Here is a 25394-nt window from a genome sequence, read left to right as displayed (position 1 = left end):
TTAACTGTCGCTCTTTCTCCCGCTCCTCCTCTCTCGCCCGTTCACGCTCCCGTTCAAACTCCTCCCAAGGGTATCCCGGTGGTTCGGCCGGTGCCGACGGCTGCACTGGGAGCACCAGAGGCGTCTGCTCCGCTACCTCCGTCAGCCCTTCTGTCCGCGCCCCCCCATCCGCCTGCACGCCCCGATCCGCCTGCGCGTGCATCAATCTCTTTGCTTCCTTCCATGTTAAGCCCTCCTCCCGCACTTTCCTCAAAATCGCCCTAATCCGCCCCCACGTCTTTAACTCCGGACCATGCTGCGTCGCCATAGCCCGTTCCGCTAAAGCCGCGGTGCATTTCGGCCAGCACTCAGGAGACAATATGTCCCCCGGGCGCTCTATCGCTTCCTCTTTCAGGAGCCGCTCTAGGCAAGCTTTCGCTTCTTTTTGTCCCATAGGGATTTTTACCTCTCTAGAGCACGAGTCCAACACCTTCAGGACTCCTTCCATGCCTGGCCAGGCCTTCGATTACGCCCCGCGTAATCCGCCGATGTCCAATCACGTCAGGGTCACCACTTGTAGACATTCGTCTGATCACCCCGTGGGACTCGGCACAGGGTCCACCATACCCTGGGCCACAGAGCACTGACACCAATATGAGGATGCTGCAAATGGCGTTTATTCAACTGCGTCACGCCCTTACATACTGTCTGTCGGTCATCCCGCCTCCTTTAACCCTTCTCTTTCCGTACATCGCGAGATCTTCCGAGCGCCAATCCCTACACCTTGGTTATTTCCATTTTTGTTGGTTCTTTTCAGAACATACATATTAAGTGAAATGTTCTCTTAAACTATGTCAGGTAAAGTATATCCTTGCAACGTACAAGTTGCTTGTTCACTCCAAGGTATATTGATTTTTATTAAACAGTAATATACCTGTTAAGCATTCTAGTTATTTGAGTGTAGTTTTTGTACCTGTTTTTTTTTTTGCATAAGATAATGTGGATGTCTCAGAAGTGGTGTGTGTAAGTCCCATAGCAGTAAAGCCTATTGATGGTATTGGACTAAATGTTTTTTTTGCATTAGAAAATGCCATCGAGTTTTTTATTGCATTTTAAAGTATATTCAGCTTTAAGAGAACTAGTTCCATAAGCTTCAGAGGAGCATCAGTAACTAAATAATAAAGAGACACCATTTAGTTTTCATGAATATTATACTTACTAGATTAAAACAATGAATTTTTATTAAATAGACCTGTATAAGAAGTCATTTCGATTAAGATGCTGTCTTTTCATATAATGGATGTTGGTTCCATACAGAGTAACAGATGAAAATTGCCTCTAGAAAATAATAAAAAAATGTGTAGAGAGAGAGGGAAGCAAAGGTTTTTCTTCATGGCTTGCCAATACTCGCAAACATGATTTAACAATTCTTTTGTCTGCTTTTAATTTTACAGAATTAACAGTTAGCTTAGGGTCATGATGTATATTTAATTTGTTAAAGCACTTCTTTAGATGTTCTACGTTATACCTAATCATTATTCTTATGTTTTTGAAAATATATTTCAACTAACTAGAGGGTTTTAACATTATGGTGTAGTCTGAAAAGATGCTAACAGTGTGTTTAAAGCCACAAGAAAAAAACTAATGAGTTGCATTGCTACATTAGGATTGAGTATGTCTACCTGTAAATAAGAATTGGTGTGTGGATGTGCTTACAACTTGGTTTCAAAGAAATTCCAAAAAGCATAGCACATTGTATCATACATAGATGTAATTAAACCCTATCAAGATTCTCATCATAAATCGAAACCTGAATTTTCTTTGCAGCTGTGCTGGACTTAGGCTAGCTGGCATGGAAGGAAGGTGATTGAGCTGGATGGCAAGTGGGGTGCAGACGCCAAGTTGAGGGGGTATTGGGCAGAGTCCCTCTAGGTCTAAGTTCCATCACTGCAGTCCAGAAAGTGCTCTGCTTCGTGTGTTGTGTGGAGTAGGCAGAGGAAGAACGGGGGGTGCAGCTGCTGGTGCAAAGCTGTGAGTTCAGTTCTTACGTTGTAAATTTAGAAAAGGCAGCAGCTCTGCAGGAAGCTTTTTCCTACTACCTCCATCTGTCTCTTTGTGCCCCCTTTGCATTCACAGGGCCTCTGCTAGACTGGAAGAGAGGGGACCCGTCTCGAGAAAGTCCATCCTAAGTTGTCATTAGTCCTATTATACCGATAACTTCTGTGTAGTCAAGAGAAGAAGGCGGAGAAGGGAAAGCAAAATTCTGTTTTAAAGCTCTGCTGAAACTAAAAAAACTCTTATAAGGGGAAAAGGCATATTTTCTTTAACCCTTAGGCTATCTACTTGATGAATTTCAAAGGTTCACTGTGAGCAACAGAGGTGTTAGTACTTCCTAAGTAGCTTGTAAAATGTGAAACTAAGCCTTGAATTAAGATGTTAAGCTTTGTACAAGTCTTCTTACCAATCCCTCCTGTAACATCCCAGTATAACTTCCCAAAATGGAAAGTTTTGATTTGTGATGGCATTAAGAAGATAGTGCCACACAAATGCAGATCCCGGTCTTTGATGTTTTGGGTTTTTTTAATAATTTATTTAACAATAATGTAAGTGCCTTTTGTGGTGTGGAAGAACAAGCTTGTATAAAGAAGAGCATTTCCTTTCATTTATAGGCTCGGGCTGTAGTAAGAAGAAGGTGTTGTCAGGGATTAATTGTAATCATATTCAGACTCTTATCCCTTAAAAATTAATTCAACAAATGAATCCAGGACAGACAGCATTTTCAGTCATTCCTATAAAATGTGGCTTTGTGTTACCACTCAAAGTATAAATATCTGTAAGCTACAGTTCTAGAACACAGGCATGGAAAAGAAATATAAATACATGATAATTCAAAGGCCGTCGTCTTTATTATCCTTTTAATGAATAGCTGAATTACACTGCTAGCTCATAAGCCTTCTGTGAATATTTTGCTTTCTTGCACAATGACTGTTTAGTCTCACTTGACCTCAGTGAAATTATATGAGAGGTGAATCTGATTATTAGTTACAATCTGAAATAGTCTTTGATCAATTTTGTCAGCTTTACTTTTTCCTGTGTGGCTTTACTTTTTCCTGTGGGCAGACCCGTGTTCCTGAAAATGGCTATAATACTTTTATAGGTTTTCCTTTTCTTTTTCTTTTTTTGGGCTACATTTTCCAGTGCTGGAGAGTCAGAACTTAGGAGAAGCAAGATCTTCTCTCCATCCCTAATTTCTTTGCCAATTGTTTTACTTTTATGCTGTGATAGCCAAATACTATTGTTTGATAGCACATCAGAGCTTTTGTCCATCAAAATTAAAGGATGTGTAATACATGCTGTGCTGGAATACTTACAGGAAAAACAGCATTACAAACATGGATGCTCAAAAGGCAGAGATCCAAGCTGCTAAGTGTTGCTGCACTAAGTTACTAAGGAAGAGTCTGGTTTAGACAGTTACAGAAGGAGAAGACTGTTAAAGTAATTTTGAAAGAATGGTAATATGTATTAGATACTTAATGTACAAAAGATAAGGCTGGCATTTCATTTCATAGATATATTCCTAAGACTGTAGAACATCAGCATCTTAGGAAGGGAAAATCATTTACGTAAGAGCTTTAGGTCATAAATGTGAAATAAACCCTCTCTCTATCATTAATACCAGGTGATGTCAATCACTTCTCTCATGCTAATAATCACTATAAATAGAGCAATTACTACATAAGCAGTCAATTATAAACCATTGCATTGTGAAAAAAACCCACAGTACATTGGCTTGCTGTCATTTCCAGAAAGGGTTTAACCTTTTACTAAAAAATAAATAAGTGATTATGATTCAGTGGGAAAGATCTAGAAAAGCTGCTGAAAGGGAAGAAGAAAGTGGTGTTGCTTTCACTTGCATAGGAGTTAGAAATTTCAGCATTCCTTAGTCGAGTTCTGTTTCTTTCCAAGATTATTTAGATTGAGATGCTAGATTGAAATGAAGATCCTTTGTCTTTGCAGGGCCACAGGGGCCACAATTACTATTTGACTAGTGAGAGGAAAAGAGTTTTTTGAGAAAAATATTCACAGCTGCAGTTTAGTTCCTCAAGTATTCGTTCAGCAGGGTGGCACAACACCAGGCATTACAGGACTGACTCAGCTCTTCAGCAGATGTGGATTGTTTACAAAACTCTTTTTTTTGTCTCTGAGTAACTTTCCTCGTGTGCCTTAGAAGAATTCAGGCAGGCATTAAAGTTACTGAGTGATGAACAACAGTGGCAGAAATTAGCAGTCTTATATGTAAGTGTTAATATGATACACCAAAATAGAACCGCCCTCTATTACTTAACATTTCTGCAGATTATATTGCTGTTACGGATAGGTAGTGTCATGGTAGGTAGTTCTTACTGTGTTCCAGTGACACAATTAGTTTCTTCACTCTGTGTTGTAGAATTAGAAACAACAGATAAGTGTATTAGAAACACTCAGCCTCTGTGAGCAGGATCCATTAGATACGTTTGGACACCAGAGTGTCCACATTCTGCACTAGAAAACTGCAAAATAAACAGAATTTTCAAATAATAAAATGTGGAGTAATGGTCAAAACTAACAAGAAAGAGAAATGTGGTATGAGTACTAGAACATTAAATTAACCTCCTAGAAATAAATGGTAAGGTCAGTTAGACACGAAAAGTGTTTACGTGGGCAGGCAGTGGAAGCAATGACATCAGATGTGTTTGTAACTAGACTCAGGGACTTTTGGACAAGTTAGTGAGGGAGCAGCCACGTGTCCTCTACTTCCATCTGCAAGTCTCGGTGCTGTGATTTTGAGGCCTGTTAATTGACTACTCTGCTTTTTTATTGAGTTGGGACCCTGTACATCTCAGTTAATACTCTGTAATGAATACAGTACATGTATGTGCATCATTAGTAAAATCTGGGAAGAGAGATTTGATACCTCTTCATACATAATCAGTGATTCTCAGGTCCTTAATGGTCTCTTCCACAGTAAAAATAAATATGTTGTTCTTGTATTAATATTATAGTAAGACCCCCTCTGTATCCCCATTTGGATGTGTGTTTAAATGAAGAAGAAATCCTCACTGTATTGTTTACATACACTGCATAATATGTAAGCAGTACTCCCTGTTGAATAAGCTGAATTTAACTGACATTGTATGTTATTGTCATTACTGTAGTTAGAACAATACTGAAACTTTTCCTAACAGCTTTCTGTCATTGATGCTTTTTGAATAGGCTGACTTACCTTACTTGGGAAAGCTTTTTTGAGTTGCAGTTGAAGTGACGGTGTGAACTGAACAAGTTTTCCTTCTGGAAATGAATACTGTACAAGGCCAGTCCCATTCCCAAAATTCTGTATAGGAAAATATGATCATCTGTGGTAGCTGCAAATAATTATAACTACTCTGTGCTGAACATGTAACTTGTTAAAAGCAGTAGCATTTAAAGGGATCAAATGATCAGAAGTGAGCTCTTCAATCAAATACATCTGGAGACTAAAACAGGCTTTAAAAGTACATACCTCAAATACTAGGTACTGCTGTCTCTGAGATGCAGAGAAAAGTGAGGTCAGAACCTACGTAGAAGTTAGAAATTGTGTAATACCAAAGAATAGGGATGTAATACTGCAGGATGGAAACAAAGTCTGGCTCCTATTTTGTGAGCTGTTTCATGTAATGCTGCTGTGCTAGAACACAGGTTTATGGGTAGGAAATTTAATTTTGAGACCTTTTATGTATAAGGAACATAGTTCTCAGGAGGTGAAACTAAAGGGAAAAAAGAGATCTGTTTGTTGTTTAAATTATTATTCAAAATGTTTGAATTGGTTGTTTTGAAAAATGCCTGAAGTGAATCAGATACAGTGAAGAAATCTTTGGTGTTTAATTACACAGTACTGCCACCTAGCATCAACTCACAGATTTGTGTGTGTTTGTAGATTTAAAGCTGTATCACTCTTAGGCTTTTACTTATATTTATTTTTCTGTTAAACCTTGTTATGATCTTTAAGAGTATAAATGTCTATGTTGAAAAAAGACATTTCTTACATGGTAAACCTCAAATATTAACGTGAAAAGGTTTTCAGTTCAGACAAATTGAAACAGGAATAGTACAAGCTTTTTTGTTAAATAGATGTAACAGTATTATAGCTAATATGATAGCTAATATTAATGGTTTCCAAGTTTGTCCTGGTAGATGCCATGCTAATAGATGTTACTATTTTAGCAGCTCTCAAAATAAAATGTTGCATTTTCCATTAGTGATGTCCTTCCAAAATCAAGCAGAAAATGGAAAAGGAAGAAATCTCCTCATGTTTTTAGTGCACATACCCCAGTTTTACATATTCCTGAAAAGAAAAATGCCTGTGGAATGGTAATAAGCAGGGTCACAGTAATAAAGACATGACTGATTCTGTATGTGGCAGCAACTAGGTATTTTATATTTGGAAATTGTGAGATTTGTTGAGATATTTCATGCTGACATATAAAGAAGTAGCAGCTTACTTAGTCATATATCCTTTTAGTATAGCACAGTGTGAAGTCGTCCATCGTATTACTCTCAAGTGTAGTGTGAAGTTAACACATCCAGTCAAAAAGCTACTTTACCTTAATAATCTTTTAGTGCTTTGTTCTATTTTATTTCACTTTTTAATACTTTAAAAAAAAAAAAAAGTATCAAAATATTACATTTAGATTGATGCTGTATTTAATGAGTCCTTTATAGGATGTAATACCAAGTGTTAATCAATAGACATGCCAGAATAACTTCCAATACAACTTGTAGAGTTTTTTAAATTAATTCTTATTAAAATTATTGACTTGTTGTGACTTACTGGGGCTGCAACTGGAGCAGTTTTTCATCCTAATTAGGAGGTTAGGTTCCACTGCTCAAACTGCAGATAATAGTGTAATGATTGTCATCTTGAAACATAAAAATCAATGTGAGATACTATCAAAATCTGCCGACTGTCACAAATTATGGAAATTATTCAGGGTTTTAAAAACACTGCTAAATAGTGTTTCCTTTTATTCTTTCTAACATATTCAAGCACAGCTACTCAAGAGAGTGTCTATTAACATAAAGCAAATATCAAGTGGTGCTCAGATAGTTTGGGCCACCTCTTAATCTGTGATATAATTTACAAATCTTTTAGGAGAGATATGGAATAGTCTTATTTTTTAAAGTATTAAAAATCAAATATTGTATTACAAATTATGTAGCAGGATTATATTGTAGTCAGCACTGTGCTCTGTCTTCTGGTCAATTTTATTTGTTTATGCAATAAAGAAACTGGAATGTGAAGGTAATGACCACATACATGCCTGTACATTGCCTTCACTGGTAACGTCATGAGAACTGGAAAATTTTAGGTCATTCTATAGATACATATTCCATATTTTCTTTTACTGTTTTCACACTGCTATGTCAAGGGGCAAAAAATGAGAGAAAAAGAAAAAATGTTAGTTGTCACTGGGGCTGTGCTTCAGTTAGAGGTTATTTATAGTGAGTTTGGTTTTAATATTTGATGTACACAGACCTTTCCATCTCAGTCAGGTGTAAATCTGAAAAACTCCTCTGCTGTAATTGCCTTCGGAGGTCTATAGGCAGCTTTAAAGCCTCCCATAGATTCTGAACATAATCTGGAGAGAGTATTTTCTGTCTGTTCAGATTAAAAATCTATCAAGTAATAACAAAATTGAAGGTATTTTACTAAAACTACCCAGAATATTTGCTTGTAGAAATAAATAAATATCCACATACATGAAAGGCAGTTACAGAATTGAACAAGATACATGCTATTTGATTAGTCCATTATAAATTACTATATAGTTTCCCATTCCATCTGCCCTGTCTGCAGAATTTATTCTCCCATCTTCTTATGTTCCATAATGAAAAAAAGAGTGTTCTGCATTTGAATGTTTGTGTATATCATGTGTAAGGGGAAACGAGGAGGAAAACCTTTGGATTCGGAAGAAAACTAAGCTAAAGCTTGCATGTGAATATTCACCAAGTTGCATCCATGTTGATCCTTGTCTCCTTGCAAGTACCTTAAAGCAGCTAATTTCAAGTTTTGTAATGAAGCACTTAAAGATCTGGGTCCAAATCTTGCATCTTATTTTGCATTTTCTCTTCATCATCTATGTACCCGGGGAATTGCTGACAATTCTTCATAATGGTCTTTTAAAAGAACCTATGATTTTAGAGGTAAAAAGCACAGAATCACAGAGCGGTTGAGGTTGGAAGGGATCTCTGGAGATCATCTTGCCCAACCCCCCAGATTATGTCAGACTTCTCAATTTTCTTCTTTTCTTATTGAAGACTTTCTGTTAAAAAAATAAAGTCCATGCCATTTTCAAGCATGTTCAGTCCCCATGTGACCAAGTATGGGTTCCAGTTGGAGTTAAAATGAGCAAATGAAAGTGGTTCTTCATACAGCAGGTAACCTGGGCTTGTAAGCCTCCACACCAACACATACTGTGACTGCAAAAAATTGACCTAGGCTCCAGAGGAGACTGAAAAGTACTTTCAGCTTGAGTTACCTCACATCAGTTTGAGTAAATACCGAGCTAAAAAGACTCGTGAGTTTGAACGCGTCAGACCTACATCCTCTCTTCTTCCTTTTCCCTGGATTTCTACTTACTGCCACTGCTGCAAACAGGATGCTGGGTGCGATGGACCCATTGTCAGGAACACTTCTGTCCTCCTCAGGTACTTACTGGGACACAGTAAATGTGGGGGAGAAGGGGAGGTAGGTCCCATGCACGAGAACTGCGGGTTTCACATCTCAATAGGATTACCAGATACCTTAATTTTAAATTTCAATTGCCTCTGCTCTAGCAGTGTCCTGTAGAGAGAGAATTTGGCAAACTTTCTATTGCTGATGATAGGATATCAGCATTGTTTTGCTGTGTTTTAAGTATATTTGAAGTTTCAAGAAATGGAGGAGCCTTTTACAGAATTGTAGACTGGGATGTGATTCAGATCTCTTTCCTGAGAAGTATATGTTTTCTTAGATTGTTATGTAACACAACATAACAGTTCACAACTCTCCACTTTTTAGATTTTAAGATGTGCATACACCTAAGCTTGTAGATATAGTGTGAACATGGCATTCGTGTCCAATGACGTTGAGATTTTATTGTTTACTGTTGCTCAGACATTTAGCTGATATGTAACTGTGGTGTGATGAGTTGACTGAAATTCTAAATGGTGTATTTAAATTTTAATGTAAACGTATTTTTGACAAAACCAAAACTTTTACTGGTATGCAGCTTTGTGTTTTCACTGAAAAGGAGCTTTCAAAGTGATGATGCTAACCCTGCTTGGGGGCACAAACTGGCAGAATTCTCAGCTGATGCAAATCAACATATCTCCATCAACTCAGTGGAGGTGAAGTGATTTATAGGAGCTGCAGAGCAGATAATCATCATTATCTTTGTGTGAAGAAGATAAAACTGGCTCTGAAGATCTACACAGTAGATTATAACATTATTTGAAAAGTATTTATTAACCTTGCACTGTTAAACAGAAAGTAGCTTCTGGACTCTGCTATAAGAAAATGTAAGATTTGTAACACTTGAAAAGGAAACAGTAACTTTGGCCTTCTCATTAACTTACTTATAGCTTAACCCAGCTATGCCGGTGGTTTTGTAGGCTTTTGAAAACATGCTATTGTGTCCATATTTGGATTCAAACCTGCACACTGCTAGCATTAAGTCAAGTGTCAGTAATTCTTCGAATTGCTCAGATGATAAAACAGGATTTGTTGGAAATAAGCCTCTTCTATCAGCATTAATGCAATATTCCAAAATTTAGGTGGTCTTAAATTCTTTCTAATAGAAACCAAGGAGAATTGTGACTACAATAATTAAAATCACATTAACTAGCCCAGGACAGGCTGCTTTTCTCTATTATAGTGTCAAATTCAATCCTTAGTGTGAAAACAAAACAAAACATAATTTCAGTTAAATGTTTGTTGAGTAAGAATAATTTTCCTTTGTAGACTCCTTAGAAACAATTAAACATTAGCTCTGTCAAATACTGAATTGTGAATGAATTCAGTTTAAAGTATGTGAACCATACATTCTTTGAAATTTGCCTGAAAGAACTCATTATAAAACTAATGCCATGAAAAAACACTCCTTTTCAAACTGGGTAAAGCACCTGAATACTTTTTGTAAGTGGCTGCACATGTTTTGAAAGCATACTAGTAATGCTTAAAAACCTTTCACAGTACCTTTCAACCAGTAAATTTCATATTCAGCACATCTGTGTTCCTATAAGACTTGCAGTAATAATCAGATTGGTTAACTATACTTATTATTTTTTTTAAGATTGATTTTAATGCTTTTATCGATTTGAGGCAGATAAACTCAATTGTGCGTGAAATCTTATTTATTTTTGGGACAAAAGGGAATTGAGTCTTGGTAGAAAAAAACTTACCTTCCAGGGAGGAAAAGTCCTTAGACTTCACTTTTTAAGGCATGTTCAGCATACTTAAAAATTCATAATTTTGGTCAGCATTACTTGTCAGATATAGAGTTTGGTCTATTAGTGCATTTTGGATCCAGGACAACAGTTACAAGTATTACTGAATAGTACTGCAGATACGGGGATAGTGTATTAGTTATTTTTCTTTTACCAACCCATTTCTCCAAGTGGCTTTTACTGGCTAGTAATGATTACTTCAAAGAGTTACATATAAATATACACAGTAGAAACTCATTAATTTTCAGTAATTTTGGAAATGCACATGAGGAATGGCTGAATTCTGCAAATCTGTGCTGTTGCCCCATGCTGGATTCATTTATAAAGAGAGTGGTAGATTGTTTCAAATGCAACTCCACCTAGAATTTGTGAAACCAAGAGAAATGAAGGAGTAGGATTTTCAGAAATGCAGATGGGTTTGGGGAACAGTCAAAATTAAGAAGCTTATAAAAGCTGAGAGACAAAAATGGGTCAAAATCAAGTAGCTGAAACCCAAGGAATGTTAATGAAGCTCTGATTATAAACAGAAAGCAGAAAATCTTACAGTATTGTCAGTATACTGCTGTGAAATGCATGCACCATACTTTGACCTTTATTGGTTTCCTTTTATTTCCTTTTTTTTTTTTAATCTTTTAGTTTTACCTGCTGCACAGCAAATTTTGTACCTAGTTGTCCATTATATCTTTTGGGGGCACTTTCAGTGTTAGTTGTTCTACTTTTTGTCACACGCTGATCTAGAGCAAAATTCTCAGCTGCCTCGAATACTTTTCCATTGTTGTTGCTCTCTCTTTTATTACTTTGCAGGGCTCCAATGTAAGTGCGAGAGGTTTGGTTTGACTGTGGAGCTTGAACACAGCATTTGTAATCTGATGTGTGTATGTTTTAGTAGACATTACAGGTCGTTTTCATGATATGACACCTTGCTTTTCCATAGTTAAGTTCTTACTGGGAATGATAAGGAAACATGCTTTTGGTCCTTCTGATAAATTATGTTACTTAGCAAAGCGAGAATTAGCCTGGTTCTACATAGATAAGTAGACTTACCCTTAGACTTATCTGATTTCTGGAATTCTTAGGAAGTATGGATGAGTATCTATATATAAAGAAATAACTTTTAAAAGCATTTTTATTCTTAATTTAAAAAAATCTAATTAACTGATATGTCACAATTTCACGTTGAATTACAATTTTTAAATCATACCCATTTGAAGCACTGATCTGACCATCTGTCTGATGATGCACTTGCACTGTATCAGAACTAATATTAGTGCAGTCTAAATGGAGTCATGGAACTACGGACCAATTTGTATTTCATTCTTATCACTCAAAACTCAATTTCTAAATGGGACATTTCCTAATTCTGTAGTCTTGATTATTGGAAAATGTTCCAGTAGCCTCATGTAAGTTTTTTATAGGGAATATAAAAACATTTCAGATGACTAAATGACTTAAAGAAAGGCAGCTATATAACTTTTTTCACCTCTGCAAAACAGGGGAAAGTTTGCTTGTTCAGGCTAGAATTTCTGAGAATTAATATTAGTTCTGAAAATTTAAGCCAATCCAACTGGAAAACTGAGGATTCCATCAAGGTATTCTGTGAGTATATAGATTTCCATGACGGTATTTATAGGAAATGAGATAACTAGTTTTATTTTATGCTTTAGAATCACTATTTTCAAATAAAGGTTATTCTATCTACATAAATTCAGTTGCAATTTAGGTTACTACAGGTCTTTCTTTTGGGACTTGCTTTGAGTCTTAGGCATTGAGATTTGTGTGTTGTAGAATGTCTCTTCTGCAGATCTTGTAATATATAAATGTAATCAGAAATTCTAAATTACAAAGAGATAAACCTGATCTGAAAGCTACTCTTAAGGAATTGTATTTCTTTTTCTTGCACCCTTTTTGCATTTTATTATTTTAGTGTGTGAACATGCTATTCCACTGCTTAAAAAAAAAAAAAAAAATAAAGGGAAAGAAAAGAAAAGAAAAATTGGAGTTGAATGTTGGGCTGAAGCTTAAAAATAAAATTAAATCATTAAAAAAAAAAAAAATTGAAGGATTCATGCAAACTGCTTTGTCCATGACAATATTTTTATGAGAATGAGAAATGGGACCTACAGCCAAGGTAAATAAATAGCTTGTTTATTTATTTGTAAGAATACCCTATGCAAAAATTCAAGCAAAGAAATTTTTAAGTTGTGCATGTATATCAGATCTTGACTAAAACTTAACTTTTCAGTCAAAATTGTGGAGTTGGACAGTCTTGTTAAATTGCTGAAGCTTGATTTCTGTTGCTTCTGTTCTCAGTTGTTAACTTTTAGTGTGCTTGCTCAGTCTGGTGATTGTCGTTCTTTTAGCTTTCCTCTCGGGAAATGGGAATGGAATAGGGGATAGCTGAGTGATCTAAATGGAAATCCTTTGTTCTTATGGTAGCTGAAATGAAAAAAAAAATTGATCATTGTATCTTTAACAGTGTTAGAATTGAAACCAGTTTAGTGGTTTATTCACAGAATCTTGTTGGTTTTTTTTTCTTTTTTTTCAGTCTAATTGCATATGATTGAACAAATATTTGTTTTCTTTTTCTGGTTTGAATTCTAGCTGCTTGTATAAGCACAAAACTCTTGTCCGTAGAAAGTTGGCTGTATGGTTCAGGGAGCAGCTTTTTCTAGAATGAAGTCAGTATGGATTACTAATAAAGGATGTATTCGTGCTGCCTAATGCACTCCGTTCAGATACAGTCTTCTGTGTCACCTGTTATTCTGTGTTACTGGAAAGACAGAACTAGAGTTGTCCAGAGTCCTTCAATAATTTCTGTCTTGCATGAAATCTTTATGGTAGTGCTGTAAGTGGCTGCATCGCTTTAAGTGGCTTTAGCTACAAAATCCTCAAACATACCCTTTAATCCTGCTCTTTTTTAGTTAGCAGGCTCTGGTTTGGGGGAATATGAGAGGTCTAAGGTTTGTAAGAAGCTCTTTAATTCTGAGGTACCTGGAGTTCTCTTGTCAGTAGCTGAGGACCACTGCCTTCCCTGGCCACGGACTGAGCTTGCAGATCAGGCGCCTCTTGGTGTTGGTAGGCACAGTCTCAACCACTTTTTGTGCAGAATTTGCTTTTGAAGAGTGACATAGGTGTACCACTGAAAATGGCATCAAGAAAGAGATTTCTCCCCTTTACTTTTTGCTTTTTATTTTTTAATTTAATAATTCATAAAAGATTTCATGCAAGTTAGAAATTACTGAGATAATTTGGACAGCTGAGTAAATTGGTGATGGTATATGGATCATTTTACCTGTAGGTCATTGTGTGTCTCGGTGTTGACCTAAATTTACAATCTGATGGCTCTTAATGTATAGGAAAAGCTTTGTCATATGCCTTTCCAATAATGTTTCTTAGTAAATTAGGTAAAAACTGTTCATAGTTTAATGATTTCAGTTCAGGATAATAAAGCATTTATAGTGTTTGTTTCCAGTTTCCTTCCTGCTCTGAGAGGTACAGAGATAGGAGACAGTTTTTCCCACTGCCTGTAAGGCAGAACAACCTACTGAAGCTAAGGGAGGCTTTAAATAGCAGGGTTTCTCTGTGACTTTGCTCTTCTCTGCCTCAGTAACTTTATGTATTAACATATGGGATTGCAGTGCTTTTCTTTGTGAAGAGGAGAAATGCTTTAAAGGGTGGAGCATTAGTAAAATTGCTTGTGAAAGATGTAGTAGGATGTTGCTTACAGTAGTCTTGTTCCAGGGGATTGAGGTGCACGTGTGACTACCATTAAGCCAGAAGTGTGTGTCTGGGTGATCAAGGTTTATGAACATTAGAAATACAGAGCTTGAAATTCTGGACCTATCAACTTTGACAGAAACTCATCTCAGACATAACTGCAAAAAAGGCAAGTTACGAAGCACATGGTTAATTAGGACACTTTATTGACTCTGCGCATCTCAAGAGCTACCAACACTAGTTCATGGAATGTATCTAAGTTTTCCTTCCTTCACCATTTCTGCTGGGAGAAATTGTCCCTAATCCTCCACAGACGGTCTGCAGCTCTTTGAAGACCTTGTAGGAAAGAGAAGGTGCTGGGGAAAAGGTTGAGTAGTTAGTTAGTTTGTTTGCTTTTTACACTAAGCAATCACAACTCTTTGATGCAGTTACCATAGGTGATGCTCTCTCCAGAGGTCAGTTCCAATTCTGTTGGGTTTCCTCAATAATAAGACTGTGTGGTACTGTGGGGAAAATAAAGCAAACAAAAAACCACAGAAAATTTCAATTGCTTTTCTGACCTACTCGGAGGACAACAGTTCTTCCTCTGACAATAACTAAAAACTACCTCTGGTAGCAATGGACAAACCCCTTCCTGGTTCACCGGGATGCCTGGGTGGTGCTGGGGGACCAAACCTTTCCTATGCTAATCCCAGGAATGCAGTTATATGACTGTTCTGTCTGTATACCCTGGTCTAGTAGCTTGTGTTCTCCATGCACAGAGAATGACCCTTGCTTTGAATTAAATACAACAGAGAGGAAATGTTAGCCCACCACCCCCCCAGTATATTGGCTAAAATTAACAAGCCTTTTGCAGTTTGGCAGATGGGATTATAGAGGAAAAGACACCACCATTGACTTCTGTGGAGTCATGGGTTCATACCCACTCTCTGCGTGATACGCTGCAGTGGAAATAGAAATGGAAGGATTTGGTAGGTAAATCACTATCACAACTTCAGCTTTGGATATTTTTTTCTGTTTTATGAAAATCTATAGATTTTCAGACAGAACAATGTACCATATATCTGAGTATCACACACACAGAGCTAAAGTTGGTCATTGGCCACATATCTGTAGGACAGGCATAGATGAATGCCATGCTTGCTGGGCTGCCAAACAAAAGACAAAATCCTCAGTGGAAAAGGAATATGTCTGTATTGATTTACATAACATGGGAATGTGGCTGTGGCTGGTGGAGAGGTGGACTCTTGGGTGTTAGAGGTTACAATTCCTTCTCGTGCATTGTTTTCTTCAGATTTATGGTAGTGTCATTGTAACATATGGAAGAGTTGTTTTCTTTTTAATTTTTAAGGGACTGTTTCAAAGTCAGCACTGTCAAATGACATATTTGGAAACATATGAGCTTGCAGTAGTGTCTTGGGAATGATGATAGAGCTTGTGCTTGTTACTTTTGTTTAACTATGCTTTTAATTCCTGTAGATTTTCTTCACTCTAGAGCTTTATTTTGGGCATTTTCTGTTCCCTCAGGTGGGTCTGTAATGTGGAGCTGAAGAAGCAACAAAGCCCATTCTGCTTTCTCTGGCATATTGTTTGCGTGTGACTTCCTTTTGTTCTGTCACCAGCATGACTGCGTAGCAAGGACCCCACTGCAGTGGTGTTTGTTGGTCCTCTGCAGTCTGCATGCATGTGTAGACATAATGTAGCCTCTGCCTTTTTAAGGCTGTGTGTTCAGCTTACAAAGCTTTCATCATGTGTTCACTTTGCAGTCTTGTTTCCTAAAGACATACTTTTTTGGTTTGTTTGTTGTGGGGTTTTTTAATGACTATGGAACTTTTCCTAAATTAAGAATAACACAGAGTCATAGACCATCGAGGCTGGAAAGGGCCTCCGGAGCTCACCTAATCCAAGCTTCAACACTGAACTAAGACCAAATTTCTAAGGGCTTTGTGCAGCTGAGTGCTGAAAATGTGCAAAATTCCCCAGCTTCTGCAGCAACCTGTTCCAGTGGATATTTGTCCCCGTAGTGTTTTTACCCACCTCATTTCTGATCAGAGCTTCCTGTACTTCAGTTGTGCCTATGGTTTCTCACTCGTCTTTGGTTGCCCTCACTAAAGACCCTGGCTTCCTCTTCTCCATACTCTCTTAGGTACAGGAAGGCCACTACTAGGTCCTGCTTAGCCAACTCTTCGGCAGGTTAAACAAGCCGAGTTCCTTCATTTCTCCACGCAGATCACATGCTCTGGTCCCTTGAGACGCTGGCGTCCTTCCCTGGACTTGCTCCAGTTCACGAACATCTTTCTCGTTTTCTAGAGGGAGCGGAACTCGATGCAATATTGTTGCCATCTGTAAAGTACTGCTAAGAATAATAACATTACGAAATCATTTACCTAGGTGGATAATACAGCATTGGAACAAAGAGAGCATTTTAAGGCTTGTGTTTAACTTTTAAGAAGTTGGTTATGGCTGTAGAGAATTCTAGTTTCACAATGTCATTTTTGTTAAACTGCACTATTTATTTTTGTTTTCTGTATATAACATCTAATCCTTAGTAGAAGAGTCAACTAGGTTTTGGACCTCTAGTTACTTTTCTGTTTTGAAAAACAAAGCTATAAATTTTATCAATTCTAATATCTTTAGAGAATAAGTAATTTTAATAGCAATTTTAAAATATTTTTAATTCCATATACTGTGGATGTAGAACAGGGTGTCTGTATACCTGTACAGATACAATAGATACTTAGTTTAAACCGAATGTCTTCACTGAAGTTATAAATTTTATTTTGCAAGAGTCAGTCGTACAGCTGGATGTGGTAGGTGAAACAACATTAGTTTTAAATTTGTTTGAAATTTTTCTTGCCAGGTTCCCTTAGGCTTGATCTCTATGCTTGTCATAAAATGCTGATGCTTTTGCCTGGGAAGTTTGACCATGGCATTTGAAGGAATGTAGGCATCTCTGTTCTGGATACACAGCAATCTAGGCACCAGATGGCAAAATTGTGGGGGCTGGCTTTAATGCAGTGAGCTTAGTCTAGAGAAGAAATTAGACATTGCAGCTTTGTTGTTGTTCTTTCTGTGAAATGGCAATGGAAGGAAAGGACAAAATGAATTTTGTAAAGATTCCTTGCAGCTTTGAGAGTGCTTTTTAACTGGTGACTGTTCTTGCTTTCTAAAGCTCGGCCACACATGGTGGTGAATAGGAGATGGCTGTTTGCATTTCTCATGCAGTAGCTTATCTGAGAATATCCCCATGTGAGCTCCCATGTTCTGTGCTGGTACAGCTTAAGACCTTGCTGTCTCCAGGTGCCTTCAGGCACTTCCTGCTAGGTGTTGGATGAAGATCACATACAGGGTTGAGAATTGTGGCAACCGAGGAGCCAGGATGGGCTTGGTTCTGACAGCTCAGCCACGTGAGCAGTGCCTGCTGACAAAGTGCCACAGAGGAAACCTCTTATCCACCAGCAAATGCCAGACTTTCTTTGGAGACACCCACAGATAGGGGAGACACCCACAGATAGTAAGCAAAATGATGGTCCTGTCCAAGAAGTCTGCAGAAGGAAGTTGCTTTGTGAGAGTATGTATTGGATTACATGTACTGTGCTACATGACTTGAATGAAGCACGTGGCCTTTTCTGTAGAGTGATTTTTCTCCAGAGTGATGTGGCTTTTTTCTTCATGATTTGGAGATGCAACAGAGAGTATAGTAATGTCTGCACAGTGACTGTACAATATTATGAGGTGTTTGCTGCTTCTTGTGGTCTTGGACCAGTTGATTTCCTAGAAGTGTATTTTTCTTAAGTTATTAAAAATATTTCCATTAATCAAGGTAAGCCTTTCTGTCCTCTTCTGCTATGATAATATGCAAGCAAACCTTGCACTGCAGGTTTGAGTGGACCAGCTTTAAGGGTGATAGGACCTCAGTTCTGTTCCTGCCAACCCCTTGCTGTGTGGACACTGGAAATTCGCTTCAGAGATTTTGAGTTACAGTTGGTCATTTTATATAATAGTTGTATTAATTTTATCTGTTGCTGCGAGGTTTAATTAATTTTTATAAAACAATTCGTTTTCCTTTATTGGAAGATAGAGCAACACTTGAGGTGTAGTTTTTAGCTGAGAAACTTATAGAGCAGCCTTCTTTCTTCATTATGCAAAGTTTCATTGGTGTCTGAGGCGGCCTAGAATTTAAAATGTTTCAGTAAATACTTTTATGGAAGTTGTTGAGATAGGATGTCATCTATTGTCTTCCATTCATGTTTCTCTTTTCCCTTTGACTTTTTCTTAGCTTACCTTGAACCTTTAAAACAAAGGATCACTTTAGAAAGTTGTTATTACTGATAAAATCTGTGCGTTTACAAAAGCAGAGAACTCCCAAGGAGTAAGGCTAATAGTTTACACAAAATAACTCTTTTTTTCCCTTTTTTTTCTTTTCCTTTTTTCCTTCCCCCCACCACCCCCTGAGGGGAGTATGAGGGCTTAGCTGAGTGGGTTATTTACTTGTGTAATTGGGAATAGCTGTCTTTATTGAAATTCTACTAAATACGATTAGGCATTTTAAAATATTGTTGCATTTTATTGTCATAAATGTATACAGCCTTAAAAATGGTCTCTAGTAAAGCCTTCTTCAAAGAATATTTTTGTAGGTTGACACTGCTAGCAGTGTCATATTAAAGCATCTTGTTAATGAGAATATGAGAACTGTTAGTATCAAATTGAGGTAGGAGAGGTTCCATGGAAGATTTAAAGAAATGCAGCGAGTGTTTCTTGGACAGAATGAGAGAGAATGATGTAAATTTAGAGTCAAAAGCAGGTCGTGTTCTCAACTGAAATGATAAGTGAAGTACCTAAACTCATAACTGTTTGCATGATTACTACTTTTGTTGAGTTCTGACAATAAGACTATTGTAGAGGTTTGAAAATTGCTGAGAAACCTCTTCAGCAACTTGATCTTCTTATAGTAGCATCCTCTGATGAGATGTACACAGGAGCTTTGCTTGATCTCAGATTCTGGAAATGTTCCCCTTTAACAGTGTATTCATCTATTAAGAGTAAACAAGAAATGAAAGGTGCGTTCCTAATGGTTTTCTTTTGGCTGATATTTTACCCAGCGGTACAGCTTCCGCTATTGCCAGCAGGAACAAAGGTGCCCAAGAGGTGTAGAATTACAGAATGTTTTACTTAAGGAAATGAAGAAGAATTAGGAAGGAACTGTCTTAAAATTCTTGGCATTGGACCTGTTTGGGTGCAAGAAAAGTACAAGTCCTTTCACGTCAGTTATATTTCTCCAACTTTATAGCACAGTCGTATGTTTAAAATGAAAACCCTTGAGTCTAATATGGAAGCACAGTGCCCAGGAGTTCTTAGAGACAGCTGATGGATTAGCCTGGCTGTGAAGGAAAACGCTTGTGGAAATGAATAGCATTCAAATCCATAACTGAAACTATGGGGATAAATAAGGTTTTTGAGAAAATGGAAAGACAGAGGAGCCTGACAAGAGGACAGAACACTGGAAAATGCTGGTGAAAAATTAAATAAACTAATGACTAAGTGCTGGTGAAGGCAAACAAGAGGGGAAATGGCTGGAGCAGAACTTGTGCTCCAACCAGCTTGATGTCTTGGCTCCATTGCTAGTAAGGTTACAAATCCCATTAACTTAATTAAAGACAGCATTCTACCCTAGGATTAGAAGGAAAAAAGAACATCACCAATGGACAATTAAATAAAGCAAGTTGTCATTCATTGCATGGGCATTTAGATCTATCTCACTTCTATAAATGTGGATCAGTTTGATCAAAGAATTAATCAAAAATTATTTAGACAATTATTTCCTGATTCAAAAGTATTCTCTAGTGAGAGGAAACTATTATACAGAATCGTTAAAGCATGCTTAACTGCATTGCGTTAATTATCCCATGATAAATTATTCTACTTTTCTTCATTAACAGCATTTTAGCAGTAGATAATAGTATTGTTTGTTCTTCCTAGGCAGTAGAAGAGTAATAATGTTATTTAGGCAATTATTTTTAGCAAACTTAGTCTTTTGAAGTGGCCAGTTTGTATATGATCTTTAAAACTACTTTCTGAACTTCTTCAGCTATACTAATTTTAAGTAATTATATTAATTGAGAAGTTGGCTTGTTGTATTGTTCTATGGTGACTTGATTTTTATTTTTTTTTTGTCTGACTGCATAGAATGATTGAAGTATGTAGATAACAATTATACTGTGAGCAGGAAACCAATAACTGGAGCTTGGGGTTCCCAGTCTGCAGCAAACTTGTTGTATAACCTCAGGTGGGACACTTATCCTTTCGGTGTTTAACAACTTCTGTAGAATAAAGTTGATACAGATTCAGCTCTCATGGCTGTTCTAAAGCCTAATGAATGTTTGTAAATAACTTTCAGTTAGGAGTGGAAATATGTTATCCTGGGGTAAAACCTCATCTTTTTTTTTTATTTGGGCAGTGTTTGGAATGGGGGGAATGTTAATGCCTCATTCAGAAAAGAATGAAAAAGACTCTCCAAGAGGAAGAACTTGAAAACTTCACATGGCTGAGAAACTCCAGAATACACACAAATTTTTATTCTGTCACTTTCTTTTCTTTATTTCTTCTTCAGAGTTTCTACTGTTCTACCTCTGTGTATCTGGGAAGAAAAGTAGATGTCATTTCAGCCTCATTTATATAACCAATTTGGGTGGATTTATAATCCCCTCTCTGAAAAATGAGTTAAACTTTTTGCTGTTTGTAAATGTCTGTACTTTATTCATTGCTTGTGTCACATGTTTTGTAAAAACATGGCCATCTTTCTAAGTCAGTGTAACGCAATCTATTTCTAATGGCTGGTGTAACATCTAGGATGGGAAACAACATGGTAGTTGACATTCTCTTTTGATGACCAGCTACTGAAATATATAGGATGCAAGTAATATTTTAGTAAGTTTAAAATAACTTTTCAAGAAAAATCATGTAGATATACTGTGTGGGCTAACGGAGGCACTAAATAAGTTTTTTATGATGGAGTCTTAAAGACCACTAGTTTTCTTCCTGCTCTGGAAGATATCACAAGTGTTTGTGAAGGTTGCAGTTTCTGCTGTTTTTCTCACAGGGGGAAAAGCTCATAGCAGATGAAATGAAAATGAAGAATTGATTGGTTCATGTGTGCCACACTCTGCCTCAGACCTGGTGCTTAGCTAATAGTGAAATTTTACTGGTACAGTTTCTGAATCTATAGTGATCCCCAGCTCATGAGGTTCATACACCAGAATCCACATTTAATAACATTTAGGAATTTGTATCTGAGTTTGTCTAGCTGCTTTTTCAACTGACATAAAGTACCTTTAAGAAAGAAATTCCACATTTCAGTATTTGGAGAGGGAAAAAAAAAAAGAATATGAAAAATCAGAAGAGACTTATCAATGGAAAATGAGGTCACATTATTACACCAAACAGACTGTCCAAATATACTTTGATTTTTGGTCCAAATCAATACTAGCGTACTTGTCATCAACATTATTTCATGTGACAAAGTGTACATACTATAGTAGTATTTAATTTAAAAATTGCATTTTATTTATTGCCTTTTAAAAAAGGCAGAGGTGATCCAGAAGTAGAGATGTACTTTTTCACTACTATTAAAATCAGCAAAAAATGCAGCAGTTAAATAACCCTTTTATTTATTCCCTGAAAATTTGTTCTGTGCCAAAGCTGAATTATTGAATTTTCTCATTTCAAAAATAGTCTTTGCATAAAATAATGAACAGCATTTGATTCGCTAAATCACAAGCTTATTTTCAATTGTTGATGATGAAAAGAAGTACAGGCTTTTAAGAGACCTGTTTTTTAATGATCAGATTGGTACATGGTGTACTACTTCTTTTTTTTTTTAAAAAAAAGACTGTTTCTAATATTGTATGCCCTATTGTAATGTTTTGATCTAGTTGTGGTAGGTTATTTAGGGGCACAAAGTAAATGTGAAGTGCTTTGTTTTCTGTTGAACTTCCAAGTGATTACTGCATTCTGTCTATTGTGAGTGGCAGTTCTAATGGCCGTGTGCGCTGTAATAGTATAAGGGATCATTAGAAAATGCAAGAAACAAGCACATAAGTAAGATCAGTGTATGAATCAACTTCAAATTTAAAGAGAGTTTTAGCACAGGATTCACTAAGCCATTAAAATTCATTTTGAGTCCTCCCTCCATGCCTCCTATTGATTTGACGTTGCTAACACAAAAAGAAGTGGTCATTTTTTTTATAAAAACCCTAAACAAAAAACTGTTTTTTACTTCTCAGCTCCTCAGCTTTTTCTTCTCTTCTCTCTTCTCTCTTCTGTTGTCTCTTCTCTCTTCTCTCTCCAGGACATACAGTGTTTTAATGCCCTTGGACTACCCCACAGTTACCACTTCATGCTCTTGTTACCAGTGCTGTAGTCACGTCCAGGTAAATGGCTGCTGCGCATGAACACAAGAAATCTTATACTGGGTGAATAGTGAGTCCAAAGGTTATTAGACACGTGTAACTTGTGGCACGTGTGGTACGTCAGCAGCAAATACAGCATATCCCATTTATTGCTTTAGTTCTACCATCTGTGGAAAGTCTAGATCAGCTGAGACTATCCATCTTTGAAACTTGACCAACCCTTTTGCAAGGTATAAATACCTTTTTCAGAAGGTTAGAAAGGGGTCCTCTTAGTGCTTCACAGATAATTAAAACAATGCTAGATGAGAAAAACACTTGAAGTCAGTTATTAGTGGTTGTACTACTCTGTAATATAAGTGGGTCAATATGAGCAGTCTTAGTGAAATCCTTTGAAACAAAAGAAATTATTAAATCAGTTACTATTTAGGTCAATTACTCAAAATAAACCATTCACAGAGTGCCCTTGAGACAGGCAAGTCAAAGAGTATCAGGAATTTTAAATTTAAATTGAATCTCGCCATTATTCTTGCTCAACCAAAGCCATCACATTTTACCTTTCCAGGAATACATTACATAAAGATTTGACTAACAGGGAAGGTATTTATCGTTGAATTGAAACAGTATTTCATCTATTTAAGATAAGTATGAGAAAAATGTGAAACAAGTTTTCTAGGAGTGCGTTACAACTTAATTCCACCGTATTTTAAACCATGTATGGTGTTACTGTTGTCTGAATTTTAAGAGTGTTTTTTTGACGATGCTATGGAACTGCTTTTTGCCTGACTGTTTTGTTCATAGAAATCCCCAAAGCACAGAGGAGGATGGGAGAAGAATCTATGAGAATATTTTGTTGCAGTTAGGTAGATGTATTTAGTCTCAGATGTTTGGGATTTGTCCTCAAGTAATAGAAATATCAGAAAAAAAATTACAAGTACTGTAATAAATATGAATATGTCATTGAATAAAAATATCAGAAAAAAAATTACAAGTACTGTAATAAATATGAATATGTCATTGAATAAAAACCCCAATAAAAATGTTTTTCAAATTATCTATAGTATTTTTAAGCATCTCTTAAAATTTAGTAAAGTTCAAGAAATTTTTAATAGTATAGTATTATAAAGATCAAGTTATTCACCAAATTATTATGACATCTGATTCTTGTAACAAGATTTTCCTTAAGAAAGGTCAGAGTAAGCTGTTGGGACATATTTATCATATTTCTACATTTATTTTCTTGTGTTAACATGTTGGACTTGTCACGGTAATGACAGGGCAGACGTTGCACCTTGCATTCTGCACATGAGGGTGACTAAGAAATATTTCTTGGCATTATCAACAGTAGAGCATTGTCTTACCATTTCCTTTTATTTTTGTATTTGTGGGGTAATTGCACAAACTCTACAAAAGAATGTTTACTGAGGGAACAATTTCAAAAAATCTTGTCTGCCTGAGAAGATGCTTTAGTAAACTAATATCATGGAAATACTCAGAAGTTTTATCTCAGTCATAGTAAATCCCTCTTTCAACTATAGTAAGAAGGAATTAAATGTTCTTTCAGAAACAATAGGAATCAGGCCAGACAGCTTAAAGTTTAGCAATCATAAAAACAAAAAGCTGTTTGTCTTCTGAACTGATAGACAATACCTTCATATGGAATAATAGGCTTTTGTGTTGAACAGTAGCATGAAGACGTCCAGAGAGTTATTGGCAGTTTTTTCTCAATACTGTACTGTATTCATCTGTTTTGGTGTTTTAAAATTGTGATATATTGTTATCTGAATTTGATGAGATAGTATTGAACTGGAATCAAAGAGCCAGGCATTGTTAATCTCAACGATCATATATCTCCTCAAAGTTGAAGCAAGTGTTTGTGCCACCAGTGTTAACATGCTTTACAGTTGAATAAATATTACAGGGCCAAAGAATTGAATAATTCAGATACAGAGAAGTCAGCTTAACCACTAGACGTTCAGAGAGGTGAGAAATAGGAGTGTATATTTAGTCTTCCTTTCTCTTTAATCTAAATTCTAAAACTAACCCTCCCAGTTTTAAGTGCTGAACATCTTCTGTTTTGGCTTTTCTCTGTGTGTTGTTTTGTGGTTTATTTTTTTCACCTCTGAAATGTACCATCATAGTTAAAAATAAGAGAAAAAGGAGGAAAAAGTAAGCATGTTTACACTTCTTATCGCTCACAGATTGCAGAGTACCTGTGGGTGGTTTAAAGCAGCTGTTTCTCCTGGTTACCTAACTTTCTTCTTCAAAATACAGAAAGAAAGAAGAAAGAAAAAAACCCCCACAAAACACAACAAGTCTAAATGTCAGAGTCTAAATGAAGCCAAGAAACCTTTTCTTAAGTCACTAGCTCATCTGGCCAAGTACTTTTATTCTCTCTTAGGGGCATAATCCATTCCAGCCAAAAAGCAATGATTTAGCCAAAATACTTATGCCAATGTTACGACCTCCTCTCCTACGGGTGAAACAACTACAACAATGAAAGACATGACTGCCTTCTGGGTTTTTTATCGTCTTTCGCTGGAGCTTGTTACCTTGGTGGCAGAGGTACTGCTGAAGTGCTTTGGTAGTTTAAGTAAGACTCTGGCCTGCAACTGGGTGTAGCAGGCGTGCAGGACCTGCTCCTGTTCTGCTGGGTGGGCTTTTGAGTAGGCCACCTGAACTGAGAGGGGAAAAGGAGAAAGAAAATGTCTTCAACCGTCCCAGCTAAATTTGCCAAAACCGTTTCTTCTCCCCCTTAGCCACGTATAGAAAAGCAGAATTTTTGTTCCA

At 36.8% G+C, this 25394-nt stretch overlaps 1 protein-coding gene across 11 annotated transcripts in view; it reads left to right on the top strand.

Moving 5' to 3' along the window:
* Positions 1–25394, top strand: part of TENM2 (teneurin transmembrane protein 2) — a 641052-nt gene that overhangs the window by 68565 nt on the left and 547093 nt on the right. The window contains exon 1 of one of the 11 annotated variants that reach the window (XM_049829381.1): positions 22557–22628. The exons of the other annotated variants lie outside the window; for them this stretch is intronic. The gene's annotated coding sequence lies outside the window, so the exon portion shown is untranslated. Of the gene's footprint in view, positions 1–22556; positions 22629–25394 lie in introns of those variants that run through there. 11 annotated transcript variants of the gene reach the window in all.

This window comes from Accipiter gentilis, chromosome 26 (assembly GCF_929443795.1).
Source record: "Accipiter gentilis chromosome 26, bAccGen1.1, whole genome shotgun sequence".
NCBI lineage: Eukaryota > Metazoa > Chordata > Aves > Accipitriformes > Accipitridae > Astur > Astur gentilis.
The sequence above is the reverse complement of the archived record's forward strand: the minus strand, read 5'-3'. Positions and strand labels throughout refer to the sequence as shown.